This window comes from Salmo trutta, chromosome 19 (assembly GCF_901001165.1).
Source record: "Salmo trutta chromosome 19, fSalTru1.1, whole genome shotgun sequence".
Taxonomy (NCBI): Eukaryota; Metazoa; Chordata; class Actinopteri; order Salmoniformes; family Salmonidae; genus Salmo; species Salmo trutta.
In genome coordinates this window covers 55,884,978-55,905,110 of record NC_042975.1, presented here as the reverse complement: position 1 = coordinate 55,905,110, position 20,133 = coordinate 55,884,978, and the positions used below count along the sequence as shown (strand labels likewise).

The following is a 20,133-nucleotide window of genomic DNA, read 5'->3' as shown; positions in this document are numbered from 1 at the left end:
TCCAATCTACCCATGTAGTTCATCGCCTTCACCACTCAGATACCAAGTTCTGTGCTGTTGCGGTGGCAGTCGGCCATCTTACCAATCTTTGCGATAGTCAAAATCTTAGAGTGCCTTAAGAAAGTACTGATATTTTGGGTTGCTCGATGAGGATGGGATTCGAACCCATGCATGCAGAGCACAATGGATTGGCAGTCCATCACCTTAAACACTCAGCCACCTCATCCGGTGGTATACAAGTGGCAGTTGCCCCCACAAACTGTAGTTGCTGTATGTAAACCCATGATTGAAATCAATGAAAGTTAGGCATAGAAACGGCAGGGCCATGTGTCGATCCCATCGAGACATTTAACAAATGTGTTTTCAGGCTGAGTGGTCTAAAGTTCTTGATTAAGTGTGTGGAGGTGTCGGTTCAAATCCCACCTTTGAGGTTGCCCGTGGTAAAGCTATTCTTCAATACCTGAATCTTATCAGTCGCTCTAGGAGTGTGCAGGGATTCTATATTCATGTGGGGCTATGCAAGAGAAGAAATTAAAAAAACATTGGCGAAGAGGTTGGTTTTCCAATCTACCCATGTAGTTCATCGCCTTCACCACTCAGATACCAAGTTCTGTGCTGTTGCGGTGGCAGTCGGCCATCTTTCCAATCTTTGCAAAAGTCAAAATCTTAGAGTGCCTTAAGAAAGTACTGATTTTTTGGGTTGCTCGATGAGGATGGGATTCGAACCCATGCATGCAGAGCACAATGGATTAGCAGTCCATCACCTTAACCACTCGGCCACCTCATCCGGTGGTATACAAGTGGCAGTTGCCCCCACAAACTGTAGTTGCTGTATGTAAACCCATGATTAAAATCAATGAAAGTTAGGCATAGCAATGGCAGGGCCATGTGTCGATCCCACCGAGACATTTAACAAGTATGTTGTCAGAATGAGTGGTCTAAAGTGCTTGATTAAGTGTGTGGAGGTGTTGTTTCAAATCCCACCGTTGAGGTTGCCGTGATAAAGCTATTCTTCAATACCTGAATCTTATCAGTCGCTCTCGGAGTGTGCAGGGATCCAATATTCACGTGGGGCTATGCAAGAGAAGAAATAAAAAAAACACTTGCGAAGAGGTTGGTTTTCCAAACTACACATTTACTTCATCGCCTTAGGCACTCAGATACCAAGTTCTGTGCTCTTGCGGTGGCAGTCGGCCATCTTACCAATGTTTGCGTAAGTCAAAATCTTAGAGTGCCATAAAAAAGTACTGATTTTTTTGGTTGCTCGATGAGGATGGGATTCAAACCCATGCATGCAGAGCACAATGGATTAGCAGTCCTTCGCCTTAACCACTCGGCCACCTCATCCGCTGGTATACAAGTGGCAGTTGCCCCCACAAACTGTAGTTGCTGCATGTAAGGGAATACCCCCCTGATTTGAACAAAATAACATGGCAACATATTGGCATAGCACGAATCATACACACGATTGCAAAAACCACCCAAAGCGGCCCATCTCCGGGCCAATCATATGGCAATTTTCCGATGGCAATTGCCAATTGTAACACCCCAAATTTCCTTTAGATGGCGAGCGTGCTCCACCTTGGATTTTCATACAGCAAATGATACCCAATTCTTACCCAAGTCTCAGATTTTGATAAAATGATTTTTTTTGTTGAAAACTTAGCACCTTGTAAAAAAGTGGTTTCTGGACCGTTTTTCGAATTTTTTTCGATTGTTATGTCAATTACACATGTATAAGAGCTGTATGAACATGCTTCTGACGTTTTTTATTGATGTCGTTTTTTGGGTTGCTTTTGCTTGTGCACAAGGCATATGTTTTGTGCATTTTGAATATGATTTCATAGGAAAAAAGTGACATTTTTTTTTTCTTTTTTTTTGCAAAATGACATATCCAATGCTTTTTTTGTCACTTGTGGAAGTATTGCATGTGCCAAATTACAGCAAATATCCAAAAGATAGCAAGAGATCTCCGCAGTGAATTTTCATATTGCAAATGTAACACAATTCAAGTCCCAAGAGTCAAATTTTGAAAAAATGACATATTTTTTGAAAACTTTTCAACCCTTAAAAAGTGGTTTCTGGACCGTTTTTCGATTTATTTTTATTTTTATGTCAATTACACATGTATAAGAGCTGTATGGACATACTTTGGACATATTTTATTGACATAATTTTTTGGGTTGTTTTTGCTTGTGCATAAGGCATATGTTTTGTGCATTTGGAATATGATTTCATAGGAAGTCAAAAGTGACATATTTGCTTGTGCATAAGGCATATGATTTGTGCGTTTGGAATATGATTTCATAGGAAGTCAAAAGTGACATATTTATATTTTTTGCCAAATGCCATTAGAAATGTGCAAATGAAATGTCCAATTCTTTTTTTGTCAATTATACATGTATGAAAGTATTGAATGTGCCAAATCAGTATGTTTGTCCGTTTGCCATGTACGATCATAGGAAGTCGGTTTCCAAACCCAAAAGTCAGTGAACCATGGTCCAAATGGCATTTATACTGCCCAAATGATATATATCCCTATGTTGAGCCATCAGTCAACGCAGATGGTCTACTTGTCATGTATGATGAGGGAGAAGTGGGACTCTGTTGCTTTTAACATTTTTTACGAATTTGACATGCTCAGAATGCATAATTGACTGGCCCGATGATCTCGGGATGGCCGTGCAGTGACTGTGGTTCCTCTCCATCGCTCGTTGTGTTGATTTCATCATGTCAACTTTGGTGATATTTTTTGCTGTTGAATCATATTGCAAATGCGCGTTACATTTGCAATATTGCGCGTTACGTTTGCAATATGATTCAATGGGCATTTAGCATCACGAATTTAGGCATGCTCAAAAATACTGCAGAAATGCATTATTGACTGGCTCGATGAACTCGGGATGGCCGGGTAGTGACTGTGGTTCCTCTCCATTGCTCGTCACCCAGCAGTCAGCGTCCATCAGTCAATTAGATGTCATTTTGACACCAAACTGATAGCATCTGACACCAAATCCACTTTTTCCAACTCATATAGAAGCCAACTATCACATATGTCAGAGAAGGCCCATAATTCACAGTGCTTTCAATTTTAACCATAAAAAAACCTAAAACACATAGTTACGTTATAGCTGCGGGTCCAGCTCTGACATTATGTGTAGGCCTATGTGAGGCGACCCCGAATCCCAAGTTTCGGCTCGATAGGTCATTCGGTGCCCGAGCAATGGCCTTAATTGGTGCTGAAAATCCACTTTTTCAGGGCGTTACTACGGGGTCCCTGAATGAGCTATCGGACAGAGACATTGGGGTCCGTCTCTATGGGCCGAGGCGGTTTCAATGCACCTAGTCTTGCGACTCTGGGACATTTCTACATGTCGCCATGTCCGTGATATTCAAAATGAATTGAAAATATTGCAAATGTACGAGGCGGTTTCTCGGTCAGAGAACCTTCTAGAGCCCCATAAATCACCATGCACTATCGACTTGAGCTCTAGAACAGGTTTCTAAAATTTCGGAGCTCTAGGTCTGACGGTTCTTGAATCGTTTGAACGAAAGTAACTATTGAAGGCGGTATAAGGCTCTAAGCCCCACACTATGTACCTATGGCCAAATTGTGTGTGTGTGTTTTTGTTTTTTTTGCAAAAAGAATAGACACACGTTGTCTTTGGGGTAGGCATATACAGAATCCTGAATATGAAGTCTCTACCTTAAGAATTGACTGAATGACACATGGTTGAGTTGTTTGATTTTCACTATCTGCAGGTGGCAATATGACAATAGCTCTTGGGTGTTTTTAACCACTTCCGGTTGTCACAGGAAGCTCTTGCTTCACACACGTTGTCTTTGGGGTAGACATAAACAGAATCCCGAATAAGAAGTCTCTACCTTAAGAATTGACTGAGTAACAGATGGTTGAGTTGCGTGATTTTCACTATATGCAGGTTGACCATATGACAATAGCTCTAGGCTGTTTTAACCACTTCCCGTTGTCACAGGAAGTTCTTACTCAACACACGTTGTCTTTGGGGTAGACATAAACATAATCCTGAATAAGAAGTCTCTACCTTAAGAATTGACTGAGTAACAGATGGTTGAGTTGCGTGATTTTCACTATCTGCAGGTGGCAATATGACAATAGCTCTAGGATGTTTTTAACCACTTCCGGTTGTCACAGGAAGCTCTTGCTTCACACAAGTTGTCTTTGGGGTAGACATAAACAGAATCCTGAATAAGAAGTCTCTACCTTAAGAATTGACTGAGTAACAGATGGTTGAGTTGCTTGATTTTCACTATGCGCACGTAATATGACAATAGCTCTTGGTTGTTTTTAACCACTTCCGGTTGTCACAGGAAGCTCTTGCTTCACACACGTTGTCTTTGGGGTAGACATAAACAGAATCCTGAATAAGAAGTCTCTACCTAAAGAATTGACTGAGTAACAGATGGTTGAGTTGCGTGATTTTCACTATGCGCAAGTAAAATGACAATAGCTCTTGGGTGATTTTAACCACTTCCGGTTGTCACAGGAAGCTCTTGCTTCACACACGTTGTCTTTGGGGTAGACATAAACAGAATCCTGAATAAGAAGTCTCTACCTTAAGAATTGACTGAGTAACAGATGGTTGAGTAGCGTGATTTTCACTATCTGCAGGTGGCAATATGACAATAGCTCTTGGGTGTTTTTAACCACTTCCGGTTGTCACAGGAAGCTCTTGCTTCACACACGTTGTCTTTGGGGTAGACATAAACAGAATCCTGAATAAGAAGTCTCTACCTTAAGAATTGACTGAATGACAGAAGGTTGAGTTGCGTGATTTTCACTATATGCAGGTGACCATATGACAATAGCTCTAGGCTGTTTTAACCACTTCCCGTTGTCACAGGAAGTTCTTACTCAACACACGTTGTCTTTGGGGTAGACATAAACATAATCCTGAATAAGAAGTCTCTACCTTAAGAATTGACTGAGTAACAGATGGTTGAGTTGCGTGATTTTCACTATCTGCAGGTGGCAATATGACAATAGCTCTAGGATGTTTTTAACCACTTCCGGTTGTCACAGGAAGCTCTTGCTTCACACAAGTTGTCTTTGGGGTAGACATAAACAGAATCCTGAATAAGAAGTCTCTACCTTAAGAATTGACTGAGTAACAGATGGTTGAGTTGCGTGATTTTCACTATGCGCACGTAATATGACAATAGCTCTTGGTTGTTTTTAACCACTTCCGGTTGTCACAGGAAGCTCTTGCTTCACACACGTTGTCTTTGGGGTAGACATAAACAGAATCCTGAATAAGAAGTCTCTACCTTAAGAATTGACTGAGTAACAGATGGTTGAGTTGCGTGATTTTCACTATGCGCAAATAAAATGACAATAGCTCTTGGGTGATTTTAACCACTTCCGGTTGTCACAGGAAGCTCTTGCTTCACACACGTTGTCTTTGGGGTAGACATAAACAGAATCCTGAATAAGAAGTCTCTACCTTAAGAATTGACTGAGTAACAGATGGTTGAGTAGCGTGATTTTCACTATCTGCAGGTGGCAATATGACAATAGCTCTTGGGTGTTTTTAACCACTTCCGGTTGTCACAGGAAGCTCTTGCTTTACACACGTTGTCTTTGGGGTAGACATAAACAGAATCCTGAATAAGAAGTCTCTACCTTAAGAATTGACTGAATGACAGAAGGTTGAGTTGCGTGATTTTCACTATATGCAGGTTGACCATATGACAATAGCTCTAGGCTGTTTTAACCACTTCCCGTTGGCACAGGAAGTTCTTACTCAACACACGTTGTATTTGGGGTAGACATAAACAGAATCCTGAATAAGAAGTCTGTACCTTAAGAATTGACTGAGTAACAGATGGTTGAGTTGCGTGATTTTCACTATGCGCAAGTAATATGACAATAGCTCTTGGGTGATTTTAACCACTTCCGGTTGTCACAGGAAGCTCTTGCTTCACACACGTTGTCTTTGGGGTAGACATAAACAGAATCCTGAATAAGAAGTCTCTACCTTAAGAATTGACTGAGTAACAGATGGTTGAGTAGCGTGATTTTCACTATCTGCAGGTGGCAATATGACAATAGCTCTTGGGTGTTTTTAACCACTTCCAGTTGTCACAGGAAGCTCTTGCTTTACACACGTTGTCTTTGGGGTAGACATAAACAGAATCCTGAATAAGAAGTCTCTACCTTAAGAATTGACTGAATGACAGAAGGTTGAGTTGCGTGATTTTCACTATATTCAGGTTGACCATATGACAATAGCTCTAGGCTGTTTTAACCACTTCCCGTTGTCACAGGAAGTTCTTACTAAACACACGTTGTCTTTGGGGTAGACATAAACAGAATCCTGAATAAGAAGTCTCTACCTTAAGAATTGACTGAGTAACAGATGGTTGAGTTGCGTGATTTTCACTATCTGCAGGTGGCAATATGACAATAGCTCTAGGCTGTTTTTTACCACTTCCGGTTGTCACAGGAAGCTCTTGCTTCACACACGTTGTCTTTGGGGTAGACATAAACAGAATCCCGAATAAGAAGTCTCTAACTTAAGAATTGACTGAGTAACAGATGGTTGAGTTGCGTGATTTTCACTATATGCAGGTTGACCATATGACAATAGCTCTAGGCTGTTTTAACCACTTCCCGTTGTCACAGGAAGTTCTTACTCAACACACGTTGTCTTTGGGGTAGACATAAACATAATCCTGAATAAGAAGTCTCTACCTTAAGAATTGACTGAGTAACAGATGGTTGAGTTGCGTGATTTTCACTATCTGCAGGTGGCAATATGACAATAGCTCTAGGATGTTTTTAACCACTTCCGGTTGTCACAGGAAGCTCTTGCTTCACACAAGTTGTCTTTGGGGTAGACATAAACAGAATCCTGAATAAGAAGTCTCTACCTTAAGAATTGACTGAGTAACAGATGGTTGAGTTGCGTGATTTTCACTATGCGCACGTAATATGACAATAGCTCTTGGTTGTTTTTAACCACTTCCGGTTGTCACAGGAAGCTCTTGCTTCACACACGTTGTCTTTGGGGTAGACATAAACAGAATCCTGAATAAGAAGTCTCTACCTTAAGAATTGACTGAGTAACAGATGGTTGAGTTGCGTGATTTTCACTATGCGCAAATAAAATGACAATAGCTCTTGGGTGATTTTAACCACTTCCGGTTGTCACAGGAAGCTCTTGCTTCACACACGTTGTCTTTGGGGTAGACATAAACAGAATCCTGAATAAGAAGTCTCTACCTTAAGAATTGACTGAGTAACAGATGGTTGAGTAGCGTGATTTTCACTATCTGCAGGTGGCAATATGACAATAGCTCTTGGGTGTTTTTAACCACTTCCGGTTGTCACAGGAAGCTCTTGCTTTACACACGTTGTCTTTGGGGTAGACATAAACAGAATCCTGAATAAGAAGTCTCTACCTTAAGAATTGACTGAATGACAGAAGGTTGAGTTGCGTGATTTTCACTATATGCAGGTTGACCATATGACAATAGCTCTAGGCTGTTTTAACCACTTCCCGTTGTCACAGGAAGTTCTTACTCAACACACGTTGTCTTTGGGGTAGACATAAACAGAATCCTGAATAAGAAGTCTCTACCTTAAGAATTGACTGAGTAACAGATGGTTGAGTTGCGTGATTTTCACTATGCGCAAGTAATATGACAATAGCTCTTGGGTGATTTTAACCACTTCCGGTTGTCACAGGAAGCTCTTGCTTCACACACGTTGTCTTTGGGGTAGACATAAACAGAATCCTGAATAAGAAGTCTCTACCTTAAGAATTGACTGAGTAACAGATGGTTGAGTAGTGTGATTTTCACTATCTGCAGGTGGCAATATGACAATAGCTCTTGGGTGTTTTTAACCACTTCCGGTTGTCACAGGAAGCTCTTGCTTTACACACGTTGTCTTTGGGGTAGACATAAACAGAATCCTGAATAAGAAGTCTCTACCTTAAGAATTGACTGAATGACAGATGGTTGAGTTGCGTGATTTTCACTATATGCAGGTTGTCCATATGACAATAGCTCTAGGCTGTTTTAACCACTTCCCGTTGTCACAGGAAGTTCTTACTCAACACACGTTGTCTTTGGGGTAGACATAAACAGAATCCTGAATAAGAAGTCTCTACCTTAAGAATTGACTGAGTAACAGATGGTTGAGTTGCGTGATTTTCACTATCTGCAGGTGGCAATATGACAATAGCTCTAGGATGTTTTTAACCACTTCCGGTTGTCACAGGAAGCTCTTGCTTCACACAAGTTGTCTTTGGGGTAGACATAAACAGAATCCTGAATAAGAAGTCTCTACCTTAAGAATTGACTGAGTAACAGATGGTTGAGTTGCGTGATTTTCACTATGCGCACGTAATATGACAATAGCTCTTGGTTGTTTTTAACCACTTCCGGTTGTCACAGGAAGCTCTTGCTTCACACACGTTGTCTTTGGGGTAGACATAAACAGAATCCTGAATAAGAAGTCTCTACCTTAAGAATTGACTGAGTAACAGATGGTTGAGTTGCGTGATTTTCACTATGCGCAAATAAAATGACAATAGCTCTTGGGTGATTTTAACCACTTCCGGTTGTCACAGGAAGCTCTTGCTTCACACACGTTGTCTTTGGGGTAGACATAAACAGAATCCTGAATAAGAAGTCTCTACCTTAAGAATTGACTGAGTAACAGATGGTTGAGTAGCGTGATTTTCACTATCTGCAGGTGGCAATATGACAATAGCTCTTGGGTGTTTTTAACCACTTCCGGTTGTCACAGGAAGCTCTTGCTTTACACACGTTGTCTTTGGGGTAGACATAAACAGAATCCTGAATAAGAAGTCTCTACCTTAAGAATTGACTGAATGACAGAAGGTTGAGTTGCGTGATTTTCACTATATGCAGGTTGACCATATGACAATAGCTCTAGGCTGTTTTAACCACTTCCCGTTGTCACAGGAAGTTCTTACTCAACACACGTTGTCTTTGGGGTAGACATAAACAGAATCCTGAATAAGAAGTCTGTACCTTAAGAATTGACTGAGTAACAGATGGTTGAGTTGCGTGATTTTCACTATGCGCAAGTAATATGACAATAGCTCTTGGGTGATTTTAACCACTTCCGGTTGTCACAGGAAGCTCTTGCTTCACACACGTTGTCTTTGGGGTAGACATAAACAGAATCCTGAATAAGAAGTCTCTACCTTAAGAATTGACTGAGTAACAGATGGTTGAGTAGCGTGATTTTCACTATCTGCAGGTGGCAATATGACAATAGCTCTTGGGTGTTTTTAACCACTTCCGGTTGTCACAGGAAGCTCTTGCTTTACACACGTTGTCTTTGGGGTAGACATAAACAGAATCCTGAATAAGAAGTCTCTACCTTAAGAATTGACTGAATGACAGATGGTTGAGTTGCGTGATTTTCACTATATGCAGGTTGTCCATATGACAATAGCTCTAGGCTGTTTTAACCACTTCCCGTTGTCACAGGAAGTTCTTACTCAACACACGTTGTCTTTGGGGTAGACATAAACAGAATCCTGAATAAGAAGTCTCTACCTTAAGAATTGACTGAGTAACAGATGGTTGAGTTGCGTGATTTTCACTATCTGCAGGTGGCAATATGACAATAGCTCTTGGGTGTTTTTAACCACTTCCGGTTGTCACAGGAAGCTCTTGCTTCACACACGTTGTCTTTGGGGTAGACAGAAACAGAATCCTGAATAAGAAGTCTCTACCTTAAGAATTGACTGAGTAACAGATGGTTGAGTTGCGTGATTTTCACTATGTGCAGGTTATATGACAATAGCTCTTGGGTGGTTTTAACCACTTCCGGTTGTCACAGGAACCTTAGAATCAACACAGGTAGACCTCACAGTAGCCTGATGGATTGTTGTAGAAGACAAGTTTATAAGGCATTCATAACCCACATAGGCTTCATGTTGAATTTTGGAGAATAGTCTATGTGTTCCTATGGGGAGAGAAGTCATTGCACACAGTTTGATCTAAACACCTTATTTTCACTGTGAAGGGTTAATGCCACAGGGTCAAGGTTGGCTTGCACAGATCGGGAGGACCTCAGGAACGCTCCTGGTTCCTCTCCATCGCTCGTTGTGTTGATTTCATCATGTCAACTTTGGTGATATTTTTTGCTGTTGAATCATATTGCAAATACACGGATGCGGATTTGCAATATGATTCAATTGGCATTTAGCATCACAACTTTGGCATGCTCAAAACCACTGCAGAAATGCATAATTGACTGTCTCGATGAACTGGGGATGGCCGTGCAGTAACTGTGGTTCCTCTCCATCGCTCGTTGTGTTGATTTCATCATGTCAACTTTGGTGACATTTTTTGCTGTTGAATCATATTACAAATACACGGATGCGCATTTGCAATATGATTCAATGGGCATTTAGCATCACAACTTTGGCATGCTCAAAACCACTGCAGAAATGCATAATTGACTGTCCCGATGAACTGGGGATGGCCGTGCAGTGACTGTGGTTCCTCTCCATGGCTTGATGGTGAGTTTTTTTTGTGATTTTTTGAAAAATGTCCAAAAAGACTAGGTGCGCCCCATACTGGATGGGCACTGATGGAAGGTGCTCCCTACCCAACCGTGGACCCCTTGCACCACCCTAAAGGCATTTATAACCCTTCTAAAAAATTACTCCTGGTAACCCATTTCGGGTCACCATGTGCACTGATGCGCATTTGCAATAAGATTCAATGGGCCTCAACATCACGAATTTGGCATGCTCAAAAACACTAAAGATATGCAAAATTGACTGTCCCGATGAACTGGGGATGGCCGGGCAGTGACTGTGGTTCCTCTCCATGGCTTGATGGTGACATGAGAGAAGTGGGATTGTCGTTTTTTAGGGATTTTTTGAAAAATGTCCAAAATGACTAGGGGCGCCCCATACTGGATGGGCACTGATGGAAGGTGCTCCCTACCCAACCGTGCACCCCTTGCACCCTCTAAAGGCATTTAAAACCCTTCTAAAAAATTACTCCTGGTAACCCATTTCGGGTCACCATGTGCACTGATGCGCATTTGCAATATGATTCAATGGGCCTCAACATCACGAATTTGGCATGCTCAAAAACACAAAAGATATGCAAAATTGACTGTCCCGATGAACTGGGGATGGCCGGGCAGTGACTGTGGTTCCTCTCCATGGCTTGATGGTGACATGAGAGAAGTGGGATTGTCGTTTTATAGCGATTTTTTGAAAAATATCCAAAATGACTAGGGGCGCCCCATACTGGATGGGCACTGATGGAAGGTGCTCCCTACCCAACCGTGCACCCCTTGCACCACCCTAAAGGCATTTAAAACCATTCTAAAAAATTACACCTGGTAACCCATTTCGGGTCACCATGTGCACTGATGCGCATTTGCAATATGATTCAATGGGCCTCAACATCACGAATTTGGCATGCTCAAAAACACTGCAGAAATGCAAAATTAACTGTCCCGATGAACTGGTGATGGCCGGGCAGTGACTGTGGTTCCTCTCCATGGCTTGATGGTGACAGGAGAGAAGTGGGATTGTCGTTTTTTAGCAATTTTTTTGAAAAATGTCCAAAATGACTAGGGGCGCCCCATACTGGATGGGCACTGATGGAAGGTGCTCCCTACCCAACCGTGCACCCCTTGCACCACCCTAAAGGCATTTAAAACCATTCTAAAAAATTACTCCTGGTAACCCATTTCGGGTCACCATGTGCACTGATGCGCATTTGCAATAAGATTCAATGGGCCTCAACATCACGAATTTGGCATGCTCAAAAACACTAAAGATATGCAAAATTGACTGTCCCGATGAACTGGGGATGGCCGGGCAGTGACTGTGGTTCCTCTCCATGGCTTGATGGTGACATGAGAGAAGTGGGATTGTCGTTTTTTAGGGATTTTTTGAAAAATGTCCAAAATGACTAGGGGCGCCCCATACTGGATGGGCACTGATGGAAGGTGCTCCCTACCCAACCGTGCACCCCTTGCACCCTCTAAAGGCATTTAAAACCCTTCTAAAAAATTACTCCTGGTAACCCATTTCGGGTCACCATGTGCACTGATGCGCATTTGCAATATGATTCAATGGGCCTCAACATCACGAATTTGGCATGCTCAAAAACACTAAAGATATGCAAAATTGACTGTCCCGATGAACTGGGGATGGCCGGGCAGTGACTGTGGTTCCTCTCCATGGCTTGATGGTGACATGAGAGAAGTGGGATTGTCGTTTTATAGCGATTTTTTGAAAAATATCCAAAATGACTAGGGGCGCCCCATACTGGATGGGCACTGATGGAAGATGCTCCCTACCCAACCGTGCACCCCTTGCACCACCCTAAAGGCATTTAAAACCATTCTAAAAAATTACTCCTGGTAACCCATTTCGGGTCACCATGTGCACTGATGCGCATTTGCAATATGATTCAATGGGCCTCAACATCACGAATTTGGCATGCTCAAAAACACTGCAGAAATGCAAAATTAACTGTCCCGATGAACTGGTGATGGCCGGGCAGTGACTGTGGTTCCTCTCCATGGCTTGATGGTGACATGAGAGAAGTGGGATTGTCGTTTTTTAGCAATTTTTTTGAAAAATGTCCAAAATGACTAGGGGCGCCCCATACTGGATGGGCACTGATGGAAGGTGCTCCCTACCCAACCGTGCACCCCTTGCACCACCCTAAAGGCATTTAAAACCATTCTAAAAAATTACTCCTGGTAACCCATTTCGGGTCACCATGTGCACTGATGCGCATTTGCAATATGATTCAATGGGCCTCAACATCACGAATTTGGCATGCTCAAAAACACTGCAGAAATTCAAAATTAACTGTCCCGATGAACTGGGGATGGCCGGGCAGTGACTGTGGTTCCTCTCCATGACTTGATGGTGACATGAGAGAAGTGGGACTGTCGATTTTTAGCGATTTTTTGAAAAATTTCCAAAATGACTAGGGGCGCCTTATACTGGATGGGCACTGATGGAAGGTGCTCCCTACCCAACCGTGCACCCCTTGCACCACCCTAAAGGCATTTCAAACCATTCTAAAAAATTACTCCTGGTAACCCATTTCGGGTCACCATGTCCACGGATGCGCATTTGCAATATGATTCAATGGGCCTCAACATCACGAATTTGGCATGCTCAAAAACACTAAAGATATGCAAAATTGACTGTCCCGATGAACTGGGGATGGCCGGGCAGTGACTGTGGTTCCTCTCCATGACTTGATGGTGACATGAGAGAAGTGGGACTGTCGATTTTTAGCGATTTTTTGAAAAATGTCCAAAATGACTAGGGGCGCCTTATACTGGATGGGCACTGATGGAAGGTGCTCCCTACCCAACCGTGCACCCCTTGCACCACCCTAAAGGCATTTAAAACCATTCTAAAAAAATTCTCCTGGTAACCCATTTCGGGTCACCATGTCCACGGATGCGCATTTGCAAAATGATTCAATGGGCCTCAACATCACGAATTTGGCATGCTCAAAAACACTAAAGATATGCAAAATTGACTGTCCCGATGAACTGGGGATGGCCGGCAGTGACTGTGGTTCCTCTCTATCGCTCATTGTGTTGATTTCATCATGTCAACTTTGGTGATATTTTTTGCTGTTGAGTCATATTGCAAACGCACGTTACGTTTGCAATATAGCGCGTTACGTTTGCAATATGATTTAATGGGCATTTAGCATCACAAATTTAGGCATGCTCAAAAATACTGCAGAAATGCATAATTGACTGGCCTGATGAACTCGGGATGGCCGGGCAGTGACTGTGGTTCCTCTCTGTCGCTCATTGTGTTGATTTCATCATGTCAACTTTGGTGATATTTTCTGCTGTTGAATCATATTGCAAATGCACGTTACGTTTGCAATATAGCGCGTTACGTTTGCAATATGATTTAATGGGCATTTAGCATCACAAATTTACTCATGCTCAAAAATACTGCAGAAATGCATAATTGACTGGCCTGATGAACTCGGGATGGCCGGGCAGTGACTGTGGTTCCTCTCTGTTGCTCATTGTGTTGATTTCATCATGTCAACTTTGGTGATATTTTCTGCTGTTGAATCATATTGCAAACGCACGTTACGTTTGCAATATAGCGCGTTACGTTTGCAATATGATTTAATGGGCATTTAGCATAACAAATTTAGGCATGCTCAAAAATACTGCAGAAATGCATAATTGACTGGCCCGATGAACTCGGGATGGCCGGGCAGTGACTGTGGTTCCTCTCCATTGCTCGTCACACAGCAGTCAGCGTCCATCAGTCAATTAGATGTCCTTCTGACACCAAACTGATAGCATCTGACACAAAATCCACTTTTTCCAACTCGTATAGGAGCCAACTATCACATATGTCAGAGAAGGCCCATAATTCACAGTGCTTTAAATTTTAACCATAAAAAACATAAAACACATAGTTACGTTATAGCTGCGGGTCCAGCTCTGACATTATGTGTAGGCCTATGTGAGGCGACCCCGAATCCCAAGTTTCGGCTTGATAGGTCATTCGGTGCCCGAGCAATGGCCTTAATTGGTGCTGAAAATCCACTTTTCAGGGCGTTACTATGGGGACCCTGAATGAGCTATCGGACAGAGACATTGGGGTCCGTCTCTATGGGCCGAGGCGGTTTCAATGCACCTAGTCTTGCGACTCTGGGACATTTCTACATGTTGCCATGTCCGTGATATTCAAAATGAATTGAAAATATTGCAAATGTACGAGGCGGTTTCTCAGTCAGAGAACCTTCTAGAGCCCCATAAATCACCGTGCACTATCGACTTGAGCTCTAGAACAGGTTTCTAAATGACAGATGGTTGAGTTGCGTGATTTTCACTATCTGCAGGTTGCTTATATAACAATAGCTCTAGGGTGATTTTAACATTTTCCGGTTGCTCCAGGAACCTTAGAATCGACACAGGTAGACCTCACAGTAGCCTGATGGATTGTTATAGAAGACAGGTTCATAAGGCATTCATAACCCACATAGACTTCAGGTTGAATTTAGGAGAATTGTCAATGTATTCCTATGGGGAGAGAAGTCATTGCACACAGTTTGATCTAAACACCTTCTTTTCACTGTGAAGGGTTAATGCCACAGGGTCAAGGTTAGGCTTGCACAGATCGGGAGGACCTCAGGAACGCTCCTGAGGTTGAATTGTGCTTCTAACCCTAATGGTTCTCTCACTGTCACCCATAAGCACTTGACATATTGGTGCAGGCCTCATTTTGGGCCTAGTTTTCTCACGGTCGCTGCGCTCATACCGAGCAAGCTACGGTCAAGCGGGGCGTCTCATTGAACTCGTCTCAGCCTAGAGATAATGGTAATGCCATTGCAGGCTCTTTGTGTCTTTAAGCACCGCACTGTGTCACTCCGTCCTTGCTCTGTGTGTGTTTGAGAGAGCTTTTCTTTGACATCTGATGGGATAAATGACTGATTTACAGTTCATGAGGGTTGCCTAGTCACACATATGAAGTTGTGGAAAGATCTGACCTTTTTAACCCTTCAAAACAGCCCCTATGACACCATTATAAGGCATTTCTGGTTGACACAGGAATCTGAACGTTAGGCTCTTATAGAATATTGAGTTTTAAGTGTTTCTGTTAAGAACTGACTTATTTACAGAGGGTTGAACAAGTGTGTGTTGTTTCAGAAAATCACAGAAAATCACAGAAATCTCGCAGAGCTCCGAAACCTGCCTTAACGGACTCATCTGAACACGCTGCAACTGGATATGTAACTTTTTTGAAAAAAACCCTCTTGTTGTTGAATATCACCAATGTGTCATTGTACAATTTCTCTGAAATTAACATTGGTAAATGCATGGTTACTTTTCTCCTGACACCGTAGGCTCATGTAGTTTGATGTGAAGCGGTCAAATCAGCACTCTATTTTCCTGTTTGACTTTCAATCCCAGAAAAATAGCCTTAACTCGAAAAGCGTCGAGGCCTCGACTCCATCCTGTTCGGGGCCAACTGCCGATTATGCCAAACCCACGCAGACCGAGTTTCGTCTTCAAATTATCTTCCGTTTAGGAGAAAAAGCCGTGTCGCGATTGGTGATATATGTTACATTTGCAATATGATTCCATACGCCCTCTCGTGGAATAATCCGGGACTGCAAGGAAATGACCAAAATTAGAAAATTTAATTAAACGGAAACGGAAGGTCCGAGAGACTCCGTTCGATGACTTCCTGGAAGATCCGGCCCCTGTGAGCGGCCCGACGCCGTCCGCGGATTTATCGGACGTGGTCGGACGTCTAGTAAGGGAGCGTACATTTGCAACATGGACTTTCTCACTAACCATACGGATGGCACACGTGATGTCCCTTCATGTATGTAAACCCATGATTGAAATCAATGAAAGTTAGGTATAGCAACGGCAGGGCCATGTGTCGATCCCATCGAGACATTTAACAAATTTGTTGTCAGGCTGAGTGGTCTAAAGTGCTTGATTAAGTGTGTGGAGGTGTCGGTTCAAATCCCACCATTGAGGTTGCCCTTGGTAAAGCTATTCTTCAATACCTGAAACTTATCAGTTTCTGCAGGAGTGTGCAGGGATTCTATATTCATGTGGGGCCATGCAAGAGAAGAAATAAAAAAACTTTGCGAAGAGGTTGGTTTTCCAATCTACACATGTAGTTCATCGCCTTAACCACTCAGATACCAAGTTCTGTGCTCTTGCGGTGGCAGTCGGCCATCTTACCAATGTTTGCGTAAGTCAAAATCTTGCAGTGCCATAAGAAAGTACTGCTTTTTGGGGTTGCTCGATGAGGATGGGATTCGAAGCCATGCATGCAGAGCACAATGGATTAGCAGTCCATCACCTTAAACACTCGGCCACCTCATCCGGTGGTATACAAGTGGCAGTTGCCCCCACAAACTGTAGTTGCTGTATGTAAACCCATGATTGAAATCAATGAAAGTTAGGCATAGAAACGGCAGGGCCATGTGTCGATCCCATCGAGACATTTAACAAATGTGTTTTCAGGCTGAGTGGTCTAAAGTTCTTGATTAAGTGTGTGGAGGTGTCGGTTCAAATCCCACCTTTGAGGTTGCCCGTGGTAAAGCTATTCTTCAATACCTGAATCTTATCAGTCGCTCTAGGAGTGTGCAGGGATTCTATATTCATGTGGGGCTATGCAAGAGAAGAAATAAAAAAAACATTTGCGAAGAGGTTGGTTTTCCAATCTACACATTTACTTCATCGCCTTAGGCACTCAGATACCAAGTTCTGTGCTCTTGCGGTGGCAGTCGGCCATCTTACCAATGTTTGCGTAAGTCAAAATCTTAGAGTGCCATAAAAAAGTACTGATTTTTTTGGTTGCTCGATGAGGATTTGATTCACACCCATGCATGCAGAGCACAATGGATTAGCAGTCCTTCGCCTTAACCACTCGGCCACCTCATCCGCTGGTATACAAGTGGCAGTTGCCCCCACAAACTGTAGTTGCTGCATGTAAGGGAATACCCCCCTGATTTGGACAAAATAACATGGCAACATATTGGCATAGCACGAATCATACACACGATTGCAAAAACCACCCAAAGCGGCCCATCTCCGGGCCAATCATATGGCAATTTTCCGATGGCAATTGCCAATTGTAACACCCCAAATTTCCTTTAGATGGCGAGCGCGCTCCACCTTGGATTTTCATACAGCAAATGATACCCAATTCTTACCCAAGTCTCAGGTTTTGATAAAATGGTTTTTTTTTTGAAAACTTAGCACCTTGTAAAAAAGTGGTTTCTGGACCGTTTTTCGAATTTTTTTCGATTGTTATGTCAATTACACATGTATAAGAGCTGTATGAACATGCTTCTGACGTTTTTTATTGATGTCGTTTTTTGGGTTGCTTTTGCTTGTGCGCAAGGCATATGATTTGTGCATTTTGAATATGATTTCATAGGAAAAAAGTGACTTTTTTTTTTTCTTTTTTTTTGCAAAATGACATATCCAATGCTTTTTTTTGTCACTTCTGGAAGTATTGCAAGTGCCAAATTACAGCAAATATCCAAAAGATAGCTAGAGCTCTCCGCAGTGAATTTTCATATTGCAAATGTAACACAATTCAAGTCCCAAGAGTCAAATTTTGAAAAAATGACATATTTTTTGAAAACTTTTCAACCCTAAAAAAGTGGTTTCTGGACCGTTTTTCGAATTTTTTTTGATTTTTATGTCAATTACACATGTATAAGAGCTGTATGGACATACTTTTGACATATTTTATTGACATAATTTTTTGGGTTGTTTTTGCTTGTGCATAAGGCATATGTTTTGTGCATTTGGAATATGATTTCATAGGAAGTCAAAAGTGACATATTTGCTTGTGCTTAAGGCATATGATTTGTGCATTTGGAATATGATTTCATAGGAAGTCAAAAGTGACAAATTTATATTTTTTGCCAAATGCCATTAGAAATGTGCAAATGAAATGTCCAATTCTTTTTTTGTCAATTATACATGTATGAAAGTATTGAATGTGCCAAATCAGTATGTTTGTCCGTTTGCCATGTACGATCATAGGAAGTCGGTTTCCAAACCCAAAAGTCAGTGAACCATGGTCCAAATGGCATTTATACTGCCCAAATGATATATATCCCTATGTTGAGCCATCAATCAACGCAGATGGTCTACTTGTCATGTATGATGAGGGAGAAGTGGGACTCTGTTGCTTTTAACATTTTTAACGAATTTGACATGCTCAGAATGCATAATTGACTGGCCCGATGATCTCGGGATGGCCGTGCAGTGACTGTGGTTCCTCTCCATCGCTCGTTGTGTTGATTTCATCATGTCAACTTTGGTGATATTTTTTGCTGTCGAATCATAGTGCAAATGCGCGTTACATTTGCAATATTGCGCGTTACGTTTGCAATATGATTCAATGGGCATTTAGCATCACAAATTTAGGCATGCTCAAAAGTACTGCAGAAATGCATTATTGACTGGCTCGATGAACTCGGGATGGCCGGGCAGTGACTGTGGTTCCTCTCCATTGCTCGTCACCCAGCAGTCAGCGTCCATCAGTCGATTAGATGTCATTTTGACACCAAACTGATAGCATCTGACACCAAATCCACTTTTTCCAACTCGTATAGAAGCCAACTATCACATATGTCAGAGAAGGCCCATAATTCACAGTGCTTTCAATTTTAACCATAAAAAAACCTAAAACACATAGTTACGTTATAGCTGCGGGTCCAGCTCTGACATTATGTGTAGGCCTATGTGAGGCGACCCCGAATCCCAAGTTTCGGCTCGATAGGTCATTCGGTGCCCGAGCAATGGCCTAATTGGTGCTGAAAATCCACTTTTTCAGGGCGTTACTACGGGGTCTCTGAATGAGATATCGGACAGAGACATTGGGGTCCGTCTCTATGGGCCGAGGCGGTTTCAATGCACCTAGTCTTGCGACTCTGGGACATTTCTACATGTTGCCATGTCCGTGATATTCAAAATGAATTGAAAATATTGCAAATGTACGAGGCGGTTTCTCAGTCAGAGAACCTTCTAGAGCCCCATAAATCACCGTGCACTATCGACTTGAGCTCTAGAACAGGTTTCTAAAATTTTGGAGCTCTAGGTCTGACGGTTCTTGAATCGTTTGAACGAAAGTAACTATTGAAGGCGGTATAAGCCTCTAAGCCCCACACTATGTACCTATGGCCAAATTGTGTGTGTGTGTTTTTGTTTTTTTTGCAAAAAGAATAGACACACGTTGTCTTTGGGGTAGGCATATACAGAATCCTGAATAAGAAGTCTCTACCTTAAGAATTGACTGAATAACAGATGGTTGAGTTGCGTGATTTTCACTATATGCAGGTTGACCATATGACAATAGCTCTAGGCTGTTTTAACCACTTCCCGTTGTCACAGGAAGCTCTTGCTTCACACACGTTGTCTTTGGGGTAGACATAAACAGAATCCTGAATAAGAAGTCTCTACCTTAAGAATTGACTGAGAAACAGATGGTTGAGTTGCGTGAATTTCACTATGCGCACGTAATATGACAATAGCTCTTGGGTGATTTTAACCACTTCCGGTTGTCACAGGAAGCTCTTGCTTCA

At 42.3% G+C, this 20,133-nt stretch overlaps 4 non-coding genes across 4 annotated transcripts; all 4 read right to left on the bottom strand.

Annotated features, from left to right (window-relative positions):
- Positions 1-144: 144 nt before the first annotated feature.
- Positions 145-226, bottom strand: trnag-gcc (transfer RNA glycine (anticodon GCC)). The gene has a single exon. It is a non-coding gene; the product is annotated as a tRNA-Gly (tRNA).
- Positions 227-705: 479 nt separating this feature from the next.
- On the bottom strand, positions 706-787 carry trnas-gcu (transfer RNA serine (anticodon GCU)). Its single transcript has one exon. It is a non-coding gene; the product is annotated as a tRNA-Ser (tRNA).
- A 478-nt stretch (positions 788-1,265) lies between these two features.
- On the bottom strand, positions 1,266-1,347 carry trnas-gcu (transfer RNA serine (anticodon GCU)). Its single transcript has one exon. It is a non-coding gene; the product is annotated as a tRNA-Ser (tRNA).
- A 15,483-nt stretch (positions 1,348-16,830) lies between these two features.
- On the bottom strand, positions 16,831-16,912 carry trnas-gcu (transfer RNA serine (anticodon GCU)). The gene has a single exon. It is a non-coding gene; the product is annotated as a tRNA-Ser (tRNA).
- Positions 16,913-20,133: the final 3,221 nt, after the last annotated feature.